The 14,478-nt window shown below is 39.5% G+C and overlaps 1 long non-coding RNA gene across 4 annotated transcripts in view; it reads right to left on the reverse strand.

Moving 5' to 3' along the window:
* LOC140517646 (uncharacterized) overlaps positions 1-14,478 on the reverse strand; it is a 150,548-nt gene that overhangs the window by 109,005 nt on the left and 27,065 nt on the right. The window lies entirely within an intron of this gene.

Raw genomic sequence — 14,478 nt, forward strand, 5'->3', positions numbered from 1 at the left:
TCAGACAAAGCAAAAGCAGAAATAGATCTAATCAAAAGGGATAAGGATGGAAACTACATCCTGCTAAAAGGCACCATAGACAATGAAGCAATATCATTACTAAACATGTATGCTCCAAGTGGTATAGCATCCAGATTCTTAGAGGAGAGGTTGGGGGAGTTGAAGGAAGAAATTGATAGCAAAACTATACTAGTGGGGGACCTCAACCTCCCCCTCTCTGAACTCGATAAATCCAATCTCAAAATAAACAAGAAAGAGGTTAAGGAGGTAAATAAAACTCTGGATAAGGTAGATATGATAGATCTTTGGACAAAATTAAATGGGAATAGAAAGGAATATACCTTTTTCTCAGCGGTACATGGAACATTTACAAAAATTGACCATGTACTAGGACATAAAAATCTCACAATCCAGTGCAGAAAGGTAGAGATAATCAATGCATCCTTTTCAGATCATAATGCATTAAAAATTACATGTAATAAAAGGCCATGGAAAGAGAAACCAAAAATCAATTGGAAACTAAATAATCTAATTCTAAAGAAGGGTTGGGTTAAAGAAGAAATCATAGAAACAATCAACAATTTCATTCAAGAGAATGACAATAGTGAGACAACATACCAAAACTTATGGGATACTGCAAAAGCAGTTATTAGGGGAAGTTTTTTATCTTTGAATGCTTACATAAATAAAATAGAGAAAGAGGAGATCAATGACTTAGGCTTGCAGTTGAAAAAGCTAGAAAAAGAACAAATTGAAAATCCCCAAGTAAATACCAAATTAGAAATACTGAAAACCAAAGGAGAGATTAATAAAATTGAAATTAAGAAAACTATTGAATTAATAAATAAAACCAATAGTTGGTTTTATGAAAAAACTAATAAAATTGATAAACCTTTGGTCAATCTGATTAAAAAAAAAGAAAGAAGAAAATCAAATTGCTAATATTAAAAATGAAAGGGGTGAACTCACCTCCAATGAGGAAGAAATTAAAACAATAATTAGAAACTACTTTGCCCAACTTTATGCCCACAAATTCGATAATCTAAATGAGATGGATGAATATTTTAAAAAATACAAATTGCCCAGATTAACAGAAGAGGAAGTTGAATACTTAAACAACCCCATCTCAGAAAAAGAAATTGAACAAGCCATCAATGAACTCCCTAGGAAAAAATCTCCAGGGCCAGATGGATTCACAAGTGAATTCTATCAAACATTTAAAGAACAGTTAATTCCAATTCTACATAGACTATTTTTGAAAATTGGGGAAGAAGGAGTCCTCCCAAATTCTTTCTATGATACAAATATGGTTTTGATACCCAAACCAGGAAGAGACAAAACAGAGAAAGAAAATTATAGACCAATTTCCCTAATGAATATAGATGCAAAAATTTTAAATAAGATTTTAGCAAAACGAATACAGCATCTTATCATGAGATTAATACATTATGATCAGGTAGGATTCATACCAGGACTACAAGGCTGGTTCAATATTAGGAAAACTATTTGCATTATCGATCACATCAACAACAAAGCTAACAAAAATCACATGATTATCTCAATAGATGCAGAAAAAGCTTTTGACAAAATACAACACCCATTCCTACTAAAAACACTGGAGAACGTAGGAATAAAGGGAACTTTCCATAAAATAATAAGCAGTATCTATCTAAAACCTTCAGCAAGCATTATATGCAATGGGGATAGGCTAGATGCATTCCCAATAAGATCAGGGGTGAAACAAGGTTGTCCATTATCACCACTATTATTCAATATGGTACTAGAAATGTTAGCTGTAGCAATTAGACAAGATAAAGATATTCAAGGAATAAGAATAGCCAAAGAAGAAACCAAGTTATCACTCTTTGCAGATGATATGATGATTTACTTAGAGAATCCCAGAGATTCAAGTAAAAAATTACTTGAATTAATCAACAACTTTGGCAAAGTTGCAGGTTACAAAATAAACCCACAGAAATCTTCTGCGTTCCTATATATTAGCAACAAAGTCCAACAGCAAGAGATAGAAAGAGAAATCCCATTTCAAGCTAGGGTAGACAGGATAAAATACTTAGGAGTCTACCTGCCAAAACAAACCCAGGGATTATATGAACACAATTACAAGACACTTTTTGCACAAATAAAGTCATATTTAAGTAAGTGGAAAAACATTAGATGCTCATGGGTAGGCCGTGCTAATATAATAAAAATGATAATTCTACCTAAATTAATATACTTATTTAGTGCCATACCAATTAAACTATCAGACAATTACTTTCTAGAGCTGGATAAAATAATATCAAAATTCATTTGGAAAAACAAAAGGTCCAGAATATCAAAGGGACTAATGAAAAGAAATGCTTGGGAAGGTGGCCTAGCTCTACCAGACCTCAAACTGTACTATAAAGCAGCAATTATCAAAACCACTTGGTATTGGCTAAGAAACAGAGAGGTAGACAAGTGGAATAGACTTGGCACTCAAGATGCAGTAGGCAAGGAATATAGCAACCTTTTGTTTGATAAACCCAAGGACCCCAGCTTCTGGAATAAGAACTCATTGTTTGACAAAAATTGCTGGGAAAACTGCATAACAGTGTGGCGGAAATTAGGCATAGACCCATACCTGACACCGTACACAAGAATAAGTCCAAATGGGTGCATGATTTAGGTATAAAGATTGATACCATGAATAAACTGGAGAAGCAAGGAATAGTGTATTTATCAGATCTATGGAGAAGGGAAGAATTCTTTACTAAAGGAGAGATAGAAAGCATTATGAAATGCAAAATGGATAACTTTGATTACATTAAACTGAGAAGTTTTTACACAACCAAACCCAATGCAACCAAAATCCAGAGGGATGTAGTAAATTGGGAAAGAATTTTTATAGCTAAGCTCGGGGATAAAGGCCTCATTTCTAGAATATATAGAGAACTGACCCAAATATATAATCATACAAGTCATTCCTCAATTGATAAATGGTCAAAGCAAAGGGGAATGATGAGTGCTTGGGTATGTGGCAGAGGGGATTCATTTTGAGAATGAACTGCACTATAGATATGCCAAGGACCTTCCACTTTTGAATCTTGGTGGGAATCATTGCCTCACTGAAGCCTCCACTCCTCATTTCTGGATTTGCTGCCTGGTACTGAGCAGAAAAGATCTCATCCCTTCTCCATACAGAGGAAGTAAGCATATATTGTGTCCACTATGTGTTAGGGCAACATGCAAAAGACTTCAAAAATATGTCACTTTCAGAGGAAGAAATTAAAGCTATCTATAATCATATGAAAAAATGCTCTAAATCACTATTGATTAGAGAGATGCAAATCAAAACAACTCTGAGGAACCACATCACACCTATAAGATTGGCAAACATGACAGAACAAGAAAATGATAAATGCTGGAGAGGATGTGGGAAAGTTGGAACACTAATTCATTGTTGGTGGAGCTGCAAGCGCATCCAACCATTCTGGAGAGCAATTTGGAACTATGCCCAAAGGGCTACAAAAATGTGCATACCCTTTGACCCAGCAATATCGCTACTAGGACTATATCCCCAAGAGATCATAAAAATGGGAAAGAGTCCCACATGTACAAAAATATTTATAGCAGCACTCTATGTAGTTGCCAAAAACTGGAAGTCAAGGGGATGTCCATCAATTGGGGAATGGCTGAATAAATTATGGTATATGAATGTAATGGAGTACTATTGTGCCATAAGAAATGATGAACAAGAAGACTTCAGAGAGGCCTGGAAGTACTTATATGACCTGATGCTGAGTGAAAGGAGCAGAACCAGGAGAACTTTGTGCACAGCAACGACTACAGTGTGTGAGAGTTTTTTCTGGTAGACTTGGATTTTTGTAATAATGCAAAAACTTCTTATAAAACAAAAAAAAAAAAAATCCCAAAGATGGTTCTGAAGGCAAAATGCCTTCCACACTCAGAGAAAGAAATATGGAAGTCACTCACAAAATGTAGCAGATCATATTTTTGTAGGTGTATATGTTTGTGGATCATGTTCTGATTTGTTATACGATTTCTTTCATTTATTTTAGTCTGACTACATAGTATGACTATAGTGAAAATATACTCAATAGGAAAGTATATGTAGAATCTATACAGAATTGTATGCAATCGTGGGGAGGGAGGGGGGTAGTGGGGGGTAGGTGGGGGGGGAAAATCTCAATTGTATGGCAGTGATTGTTAAACATTAAAAAATAAAAAAAAATAAAAAAAATAAAAAAATAAAAAAATAAAAAAAAAAAAGAAAGAGAATGATTTGGACTTGACTTCAGCAATTATTTCCTAACAGAAGAGAGCTGCCTAAAATTGGAAGGGTGGTCTCACAAGGCAATGGCTTTCCCTTCCTTGGAAATCTTCAAGCAAAGGGGAATGATGAGTGCTTGGGTATGTGGCAGAGGGGATTCATTTTGAGAATGAACTGCACTATAGATATGCCAAGGACCTTCCACTTTTGAATCTTGGTGGGAATCATTGCCTCACTGAAGCCTCCACTCCTCATTTCTGGATTTGCTGCCTGGTACTGAGCAGAAAAGATCTCATCCCTTCTCCATACAGAGGAAGTAAGAATATATTAAGTGTCCACTATGTGTTAGGGCAACATGCAAAAGACTTCAAAAATATGTCACTTAATCCTCACTACAACCCTGCGGAGTAGATGATATTGTTAGGTATATTTTGCATTTATGGAAAATGACGTAGACAGAGACTGAATAACTTGCCAAGGAAAACACAGATAGTAAGTATCTGAAGACAGTTTTGAACTTAGGTCTTTTTGCCTCCAGACCTAGCACTCTACCCAATGCACTATCCAGATGCTTACCCACAGCATCCCTTTAAACACTTTAATAAGGCAGCTATCCAGGTCCCATTAATAATAATGTTATCATCATTGTGGTATCTTGTAAAATGCCCCCTGTTGCTTCATCTAATTCTTGTATGTCTTCTTTTGTGTTTTTTCCTCCATTGTGATAATGCTCTATTCAGTATGTGGGCCACCTGAGCTATGTCTCTCTTAAAATATGGAACATGGTGCTGTTTCAAGGTGTGATCTGCTCATAGCAAAGGCCAGAAAGCCTCTATTATTCTGGAGGCTGTAACATTCTACTGGGGAACTCCTCCTAAGCCAATCCTGCACCTCTGGCCATAATTGATTAGCTTCAGCAGGTAACTAGTTCCTGAATTCAACTAACTATTCTGTTGTCAAGCTCCCAGCTCTTCTTGTTCATTACATGAACATGAGAGTTTTATCAGATTTGTCCAGGGTTGAGTGTGGGGGTGGAGAAGGGAGTAGTGTGGCATAAGGAGGACTCAGAAAGGATTCCAAAATTCAGTTCTGACAGACTGAAGCTTAGGGGAGAGATCAAGGCATGGTTCTCATCCACACAGTAATTCCAAGTTTTTGAAGTTATTTCTTCACAAGGCTCAAGGTGAAGTGAGGGGGACAATTCAATGGTATTGCCATTTTTAGTTGGAGAAACTGAGGACAAGGAGTTTGGGTGACTTGGTCAAGCTCATATAGCTTGTGTTAAGTGAGGCAGAAGCAGAGTTGCACGAAGTCATCAGCCTCACTCTGTCCTCCAGAGTTATCATAGTTCAGAGGCAGGACAGAGTCAAGACGGTTGGCAATGACTCAGGCTGCAATGGATGATCTTGGTGTCTTTGGTTTCTAACCAAGCTCTAAACACTCCACATCTCCTGTTTCAGATGCCTTCATGGCCATTGAAACAAATTGTTCTCATCTACCCATTCCACCAGAGGAAGTCTTCACATGCTAGGGGTAGACAGTCCCTGAGTTCATCAATGGGGATGACAACTCTTGTTTACCCTAAACCTGGTTTGACCTGTCTACCGAAATGGTTTATTGGGGTGTGGCCACTGCACATGCTGCAGTTTCTTGGAGCCACAGGTGAGAGTTGGGTGGAACAGGTGAACACCAAAGGTGGTTGGAAAGAGCCCCAAAAAGGGCTTACTTTCATTTGAACTGTCTTAGGGAGATTCTGAGGATCACCTGGCAGGATAAGATACCAGACACTGAAGTCCTTGCTCAAGCTGAACTGCCAAGCACTCAAACTGTGCTTCAGAGAGTACAACTCCAATAGGTTGGCCACATTGTTCGAATGCAAAATATACACTTACCAAAAGACTATTTTATAGAGAACTCACATGGTGGTAGGAAGAAGCAAAACAAGGACACTCTCAAGAACTTTGGATTTGACTGTGCAACATGGGAGACACTGGCACAGGACTGCTCAACATGGCGTGCCCACATCAGAAAGGGTGCTGTGCTCTCTGAGCAAAGCAGAATTGAGACATCACAAAGTAAATGTAGGATGTGCAAATTTGGAATATCCACCTCAAAAATTCATACAGACTATCTGTGGTACAGCATTCCAAGCTCATATTAGTCTGATCAGCCACAGTTGGATGCACGGAAACTTGACTTCATCATGGTGATGTCATTTTGGTCCTCTTTAAAAACAAAGGATAACAACCAACCATAGCTTGTGTTAGAGCCAGGAGTAAAACCCAGATCCCCTAGCCCCATTCTCCCACCATTATACATGACTTTGTTAAACTTTGTAGCAATGATACTTGAACCTAACAAAAGGAGTAAGGGTAGAGGAGAGAGAGGCTGAGACTGAGATTGAAGGAAAGAGACTTGGAGGGAGTGAAAGGAATTGGGGATCGGAGGAAGAGAGAGAGAGAAAGAGAAAGAGAGAGAGAGACAGAGACAGAGAGCCGTGAGGACCATGACACCTCATATATCAGAGCTTAAGAAGCTAAGAATTGGGGGCTAGACCAACAAAGTAAAATAAGGAGTGGTCAGGCAATAAAGAGAACACAAAAGTAGTATAATCACAGCACAAGGAGGAGAGGGTGCCCAGATAGAGAGGGGGGCCAGTAGTGTCCGAAACTGCAGTGAGATCAAGTAGGATGAGTTCTGAAGCAAAACAAAATCAACACATTTGTTTCAACATGAGAAGAACTTGGTGCTGAGAGAGAGTTTGTGCCCCTGCATGGTTGACTTTGATGCTCATTTTGACCTTGTTGAACCTGTTTCCGAACACTGGGGACAGGGAGCTCACATTTGGTATCTGTGGCATATTAATATACCCTGGAGACCCTAGGAATTTTTACGCAGGAATCAGTTCAGAGTAATTACTTGAATATAAAACAGGTAAACAAAAGCAGCAAATGTTGCCCATTCCATTGTCCCTCAGAACCAATGTTGGTGGAAGAACTCCACCACCCTTGAGGGAAGCCCTCCATGGGATTCATTTAGAAGCCTTCTCCCTGTGCTGATTTACCATGGTTCAGATGTCCCTATTAATACTGACCAAAGGGCACTGAGCACTGAGGCAGTGTCAGACTGCCTTCTCAAATTCTTGTAGTTTATAAAATAAATGAAGGCAACACGTTAGAAATCTCTCTCTTGTTGCTTCTGAGAATTAATTGGGAAGGTGATGCCAAGAGCCCTGGATGAACCATGGTGAACAGAGGAAGCTACATATGACAAATGAGGACAGGGAGAGAAATGGGCCTGATAAACCATAACATCCATGGCTGGAAAGGAGGTCAGTATGATGCCAAGCTAGAACTCAAGGGCTCCCTTGGACACCTGCTAATGTCAAGAGATAGAGAGGAAAGTTCACAGGATGGAAATATATGGGTGGCTTGAGGCATTTAATGATGGTCAAGGACAAGGTGAATGCAAGGTTGTGGATATTTATGTGATGTGCCACTGGAAAGGGAGCCCATATAGATAAGATCAAAACTCCAGGGAGCTATTGAGATAAGTGGCTTTTCAGGGACAATGGAGATGCTTGGAAGAGTCATGCCCCTGCAGATTGTATAAAGTTGGTTCTTACTTGCCCTTCCCAAAAAGCAAACACATTCCCATATAATAATCTTTGTTTATTGTTCTTCAGCTATTTTTGGTCATGTCTGATCCTCTCTGACCCCATATGGGGTTTTCTTGGTAAAGATACAGGAGTACTTTGCCATTTCCTTCCCCAGATCATTGTACAAATGAGGAAATTGAGACAAACAGAGTTAAGTGACTTGCTCAGGGTCATATAACTGGCAAGCATCTTAGGTTGGATTTGATTGCAGATCTCTCTGACTCCAGGCTAGTACTCTATCCACAGCATCATCATCTAGCTGCCCTGACATAATAAATGGGTAATGTCATATGGATGGTGCATTCTAAAGAATTAAGGTAAATAATGGCCGCAAGTTGACAGGACTGGGGGATGTGCTGGTAGCTATTGAAATCTTTTCCAGTACTGTGTGTGTGTGTGTGTGTGTGTGTGTGTGTGTGTGTGTGTGTGTGTGTAGCAGATTAATTCATGCTCCAAACACCTTCAGCTCCAGAACAAGTGTCCCTGAATGACCTAAAGCAGCTTTAATGGACCCTTCAGGGATCTGTTGATGTGAATCCTTAGGGGACCATCTCATTTTCTTGAAAAAAAATTGGTTCATTCCCTGACATTATCTTTTGAAGGGTGTGAGGGGGAAGCTTCTTGTGCTGGATCCTTAGAAGCAGATGGACAATGTCACTGCTTGTTAGCTAAGGGGGATTTCCCTCTCTGATTGACCATCTGCACCATAACAAGTGGAGGAAACAGGCAATAGATATCCATCCATATTGTAAGAGGCTCCTGGGAATCAAAGACGTCTTTGCAAATAGAGTTGTGCTAAAATATTTACACATAAAATGGAACTAGAAGATTTCAGTTCTACACACGTTTTGCGAGAAAATAAAATGAATCAGGAAGATTTGATGGCTTAACCACAAGGGAGAAGTTGTTTTTATCCACAAAACAGACTACAAGTGGATTATTTTGAGCATGATGTATATGATTCTATGAAGAGCTCTTAGGTAAAGATATCTGCACCCCAAGACCATCCCCTTATCCACTGCTCCACACTGCCCCTGTGTACCCCTGACTGCTTGGAGCTCTGTGACGATAGCAAGGTGCTTGCTGGAAGGACTGATGTCAGTATTTCCTGACCCTAAAATGATCTATAGTTATCCTAAAGGCTTTCACAAAAGTGCTTAAACTAAATCGACGAAAAATGGTCCTTGACTCCCTTAAAGAAATCAGTTTCTCTGCTTCCATCTGGTGTAAGAGTCCATTTCTGTGATCTTGGTCAAACTACAGAAAGACCGGGCACCTGAAGAGCTTGCCCAAGGGGCCTAGAATGAATTAGAAAGCTCCAGCTCTGTTGGCTCAAGCAGCAAATCAAGATGGAGGGGAGGAAAAAGGAAGATCTGACTAGGGTCTTCTCAAAACAAGAGTAATGCCTTCACATTCCTCTTCTGTGTTGGTGGGAATAGTGTGATCCAAGAGGACGGAAGGTACCATTGCCCATGGCTGGTATGTACCAGCAACTTCTCATTCTCTGCCACCAAAAAACCCTCAATCCTAAGAGAATTGGAAGAAGAAATGAAAAAGGTTTTTAAATTCAGAGAAGGTAGCTGAAGCTGTAGAGGTAAGTTAGATCCTTCTCAAGGGGAAGATTCTGCAGTGATAGCTGGCATTTTAGTGGCCCAGAGAGCCATGAGAGACAGGGAATGGATGGAGAGCCTTACAGCCTGAACCCTAGGAGGTATCAGAGACCAGGGAAGGGGCTGTTAGGGGTTAGATAGAGATGGGGTTTCACATCAATTCTTTGAGTCACCAAGGAAAGCTAGAACAATGAGACTTAAGAGTTTACCTTTACAAAGATTGCTCTTAAGAGATAGATACTTTGGCCATTGGTTAAATCATGCTTAAATGCTCTGCTAAGAGATATTTTCCCTGAACAGGAAGACTTCAGAGACACTTGGAAGGACTTATATGAGCTGATGTTGAGTGAAAGGAGCAGAGTCAGGAGAATGTTGTACACAGCAACAACCATAGTGTGAGAGGAATTTTTCTTGTAGACTTAGTCCTTCGCAGCAACTCAAGGACCTAAAAAATTCCCAATGAACTCTTGAGGCAAAATACTTTCCACATCCAGAGCAAGAACGATGTAACTGGATTGCAGAATGAAGCAGACCATTTTCTCTTATTTTATATTTTGTTTTGTTTTATGGTTTCTCCCTTTCATTTTAATTCTTTTATGGAACATGACTAAGGTGAAAATGTATTTAAGAATGTATATGTAGACCTTATATAAGATTGCATGCCTTCTTGGGAAGGGAGTGGGGAAGGAGGGGGAAAAGAGGGGGAATAAGGGGGAAAATCTAGGATATATGGAAGTGATTGTAGAAAACTGAAAACAAATAAAATAATTTAAAATAAATATGATAAAAGGGAAAAAAAGAGATATTTTCCTATAAAAGGGATGCAAACCTGTAACTATGAATCTGACCATATACTTTGACCAAAAAAACAACATCTCAGGGATGGCCCTGATTCTGTGGTATCAGAATAAACAACTCACATGTCTGTAGCATGTTAAGATTGTCCAAGTACAACCCACTCTTCATAGGCATGGAGAGCATAGAGGGAGAAGGTGAGGGTCTCAGTGAGAAGTCAGATGACTTACTAGTGATAACTCAGGGTCCTCACTTCAAGTCTATCCCATTCTGCGTTATACCAAGATTTAAATCACCTTTAATTAAATTCAGAATCAGAGACCATGCATCATCAATGAAATTCACAGAAATTAGAGAGATCAACCCAATCATCTACACTGAAAAAAACAAAGACTGAAAGAGGTATGTCATCTAAAATATTTTAAGTGGCTGGAATAGCAACATTTTAAATGAGTACAGCCACACACACACACACACACACACACACACACACACACAGTCCTCTTAGGAAGTACTTTGCAGAAGACAGTGAGCTTGATTAAGACATGTGAAAGAGGGGGAGGGAATGCTGAAAGGTTTTAGATTAATTACACAGTATTTCCAATGTTTTTAAATGTTCACTGTCCCAGAAGCCCATCAGCCTACAAGGGCATCTCTTTTTCAATAATCACTTGAGTTGTTTCCTGTGATGCTGTTTGCAAGTGAATAATGGACCATGATTACAAAAAATCAAAATTACCCAGAGGAATGGAGGGATACCAGGTGTGTCAGCTGCTGAGTGCTACCAATCGACCAAGAAAGTAAGTCAGCCCATGCAAGAATGTGGGTTCCAGGCCCAGGGGATATTTGAAGGGAAGCAGTGTAAGACACTGGGAGATCTCTAGGTGGTAAAATGGATGAGGGCAGGCCCTAGAGTCTGTAGGGTTCACCTTCCTTAATTCAAGTCCTGGCTGCTGTGTGTGATCTGGACAAGTCACCCTGTTTGCCTCAATCTTCTCATCTGTAAAATGAGCTGGAGAAGGAATAGCAAAGCACTTCAGTATCTTTGCCAAGAAAAGCCCTAATGGGGTCACAGAGAGTCACAGTACTGAACATGACTGAACAACAAAAACAAATATAATCCCGGAGCTAGAACTCTGGTGGATCTGAGAGGCAGTGGGCCAACAGTGTAGTTAGGGGGAGGGCCACCAAGAAGGATAGCCCAAGCACCACTATGAGAGAAAGCTGAAATAGCCTTGTGGGGGTGGGTGGGGGTAACTGGGATAGACTGATAGACAGACAGATCAGCTAACACTTATTAACCACCTGAACTGAGAATGCAAAGACAAGTGTGAAATACTCTCTACCCTTGAGGAGTTCTGTTCAATCAAGAAAAACATGTGTATGTGTGTGTGTGTGTGTGTAAATAAAAACTTCCTTTGAGTATAGTGATGGCACTGATATGTAGAGGATCATCATGGACCAGAATCCCACAGAAAGTTTCAGAAACAAGAGAATCTTGGTGTTACATGTAACACTCATCAATATTATTATGTTCTTCATATATGCCCAGGCCTCCCCATCCTCAGTCCTCTCCCAGCTGTTCTGGACTTTCCTCCTAGACTTTTTTCATAGCTTGGCTGCGGCCAAGGATCCCAACCTTCCACACTCTTGCTTTCCAGTTCACTTTTCTTTGTCATCTTTCATCATTAAAATACAAACTCCTTGAGGTCAGGGACTGTTTTTCTTTTTCGTTTGTGCTTGTATTTACAGAACTTTTCTATGATGTGGAATATGTGTATCAATATCTATATACACACATCCATATTTACATATGCACACAAACATGCATCTGTTTTATTTCTCAGAATTTCTAGTTATTATTTTAAATATTATATAAGTGGTCAATAATTGGTATTTCTTTTATTTTGCACTAATTAAATTATCTTCAATGGTGGAGGCCAGGTTATTATTCTTGCAGATTTGCAATTGGTTGGAATTGCTGAAATTATTTTTTTTTTTAATTTAGGCTTTGTAAATAGCACTACTAGGGCACTGATATCCAGTCCCATTGTCTATGGACACTCATGTTTTATTGCTGTCATGGTTTCTCATTAAAGACCACTATATGGAAGATTAGGCCTAGGAGGGGCTGCTTTTGGCCGAGGGTAATTCTCCACCAAGATGCTTGCCTGGTGTGATGATGAAGAATCCTTTAATTGACTGCTGACCTGGGTAAGCTGATGACCCAGAAGAAATATTTAAAGAGAATCACTCTCCTGAGACCCCTTGCCTGAGGTTCCTGAGGTGGCAATATGTTACCATAGGAGTAGGTGAATGAAAGGCAGTATGTTTCTATCCTTGTGTCATGGAGACCACATGTAGAACATAGCCTCACCTCAACTAGCTTATACTAGGACACCCTGGTGTTCCATACCCTTTTGGATTTGTTTTCTTCTGGTCTTAGGCAAATGAGTGTCCAAAAAGGGGAGTGTTCTGAGGGTGCTGTGAGTTTCGGAGGTTCCATCCTTGGTTCCACTGAATGGCAGTAAGGGAAGTGTCCTAGTGTGGCAGGGGATTAAAGGATGGAACACCTTCTCCAGTCGGTTACAGTAAATACAAGGACAATGATCAGTAAGGCAAATAGCAGTCCTCCAAAGGATATCAGGTTCTGGGGGATATTAGAATGCTCCTTGTTTGTAAGTATATTTAAGAGGTATTATTAAATTCTGTTCTAATCATTCTATTGCGATATGCTGCAATTCTTTCTGTGCCCAACATCTCTTCTTTTAATAGGAATTTTAAAAAAATTAAAAAAAAACCCATGCAAACTTTTCCAGTTGTTTCCACTCCACTGAGTGTTCAGTGCTTCCTTCTTTTCCTGTTTCGCCTTGGGAAGGCCATTAACATGTATCCCATAGTAAAATTGCCCTCACCTGGTGGGGTAGGGATTAATGAAGTAAATGACCCTGGGAAACCATTTAAATTCTGTATGCCTCAATTTTCCCAACTGTAAAATAAGTATAATAATAGTACTTACCTTCCAGGGCCACAGTGAGGATCAAATAAGATCCTATTTGTAAACTGTTTAGCATGGTGTCTGATATATAGTAGGTGCTTAATATATGTCTGTTCTCTTCTGAGTATGAGTATTTTGAAGGAAGCTAATGATCATCTTTTATTATCATGTGCTAATATTCTAAGTACAACCTTTCTGGGGGAAGAGGGCAGGGCAATGAACTAGAAAAAATGAGTGCCTGCCTCCTAATGTACTCAGGGCCCTTCATATGAATGTAATCCATTGGGATAATCAGCTCTCTCATTTGTCTTGGCAGTATAATACATCGGCCTACCTCATGCTTATGTCCAACTGCATTCTATTAGCTTTTGCTTCTTAATTTTTTTCTATTAATACGACATAATAATTATGAAACACTTGAAAGAAAAAAAGGAATTTTTCATGGAGACTAGAGAGGTAACAAAATGTTTTGATTGTACAACACAGTGTTATCAAGGGATCAAAGTATGGAACTATCTACATATGATTAGTCATTTTTTAAAATAAACAGTCTGTGAGCCCATTGTTTTGTCTCCAAACTACTGATAGTCAAGTAGAATTTCCTTAGATTTAAGTGTGGATTGTTTGGACGTTAGGCTACTACGCAAACACAACTGGAGCAAGGATTACTCTATGAGGCATGATAAGGTTTTTCCAAGACTGTGCTCCTGGGAACACCTAGAAGTCTTGTTTTCCCATGGGGAAAGAGTAAATAATGTTTTGTCACTTGCAGTTTGCCTGGAGAAAATAGGATTCTCAGACATTCAGATCCATGTTGGATTTATTATTCCAGATGCTCCTTTGTCAAGTTGGGGTTGTCTTAAGACTCTTGATGTGCAGAAAATATCAGTTTGCTCCACAGAGAACACAATGACAAGGCTCTGTAGGATGAGGCCATGTCTCTTCCACAAATAATACTGCAAACCTAGCAGGGCATGTAGTTGCTGATGAGGATTCCTGTGCATTGGTTCCTCTGAACTTGGTGCCTTCCATGTAGGAATGCCACAGGATTTCCAGTGTGGTGACACTTCCCAAGGGAAACTAGACTGTTAATGCACTTGGAGCTCTTCTCAGGAAAGATTTCTCCATTCCACCCACATTTACC

The sequence above is a fragment of the Notamacropus eugenii genome, chromosome 1 (genome assembly GCF_028372415.1).
Source record: "Notamacropus eugenii isolate mMacEug1 chromosome 1, mMacEug1.pri_v2, whole genome shotgun sequence".
NCBI lineage: Eukaryota > Metazoa > Chordata > Mammalia > Diprotodontia > Macropodidae > Notamacropus > Notamacropus eugenii.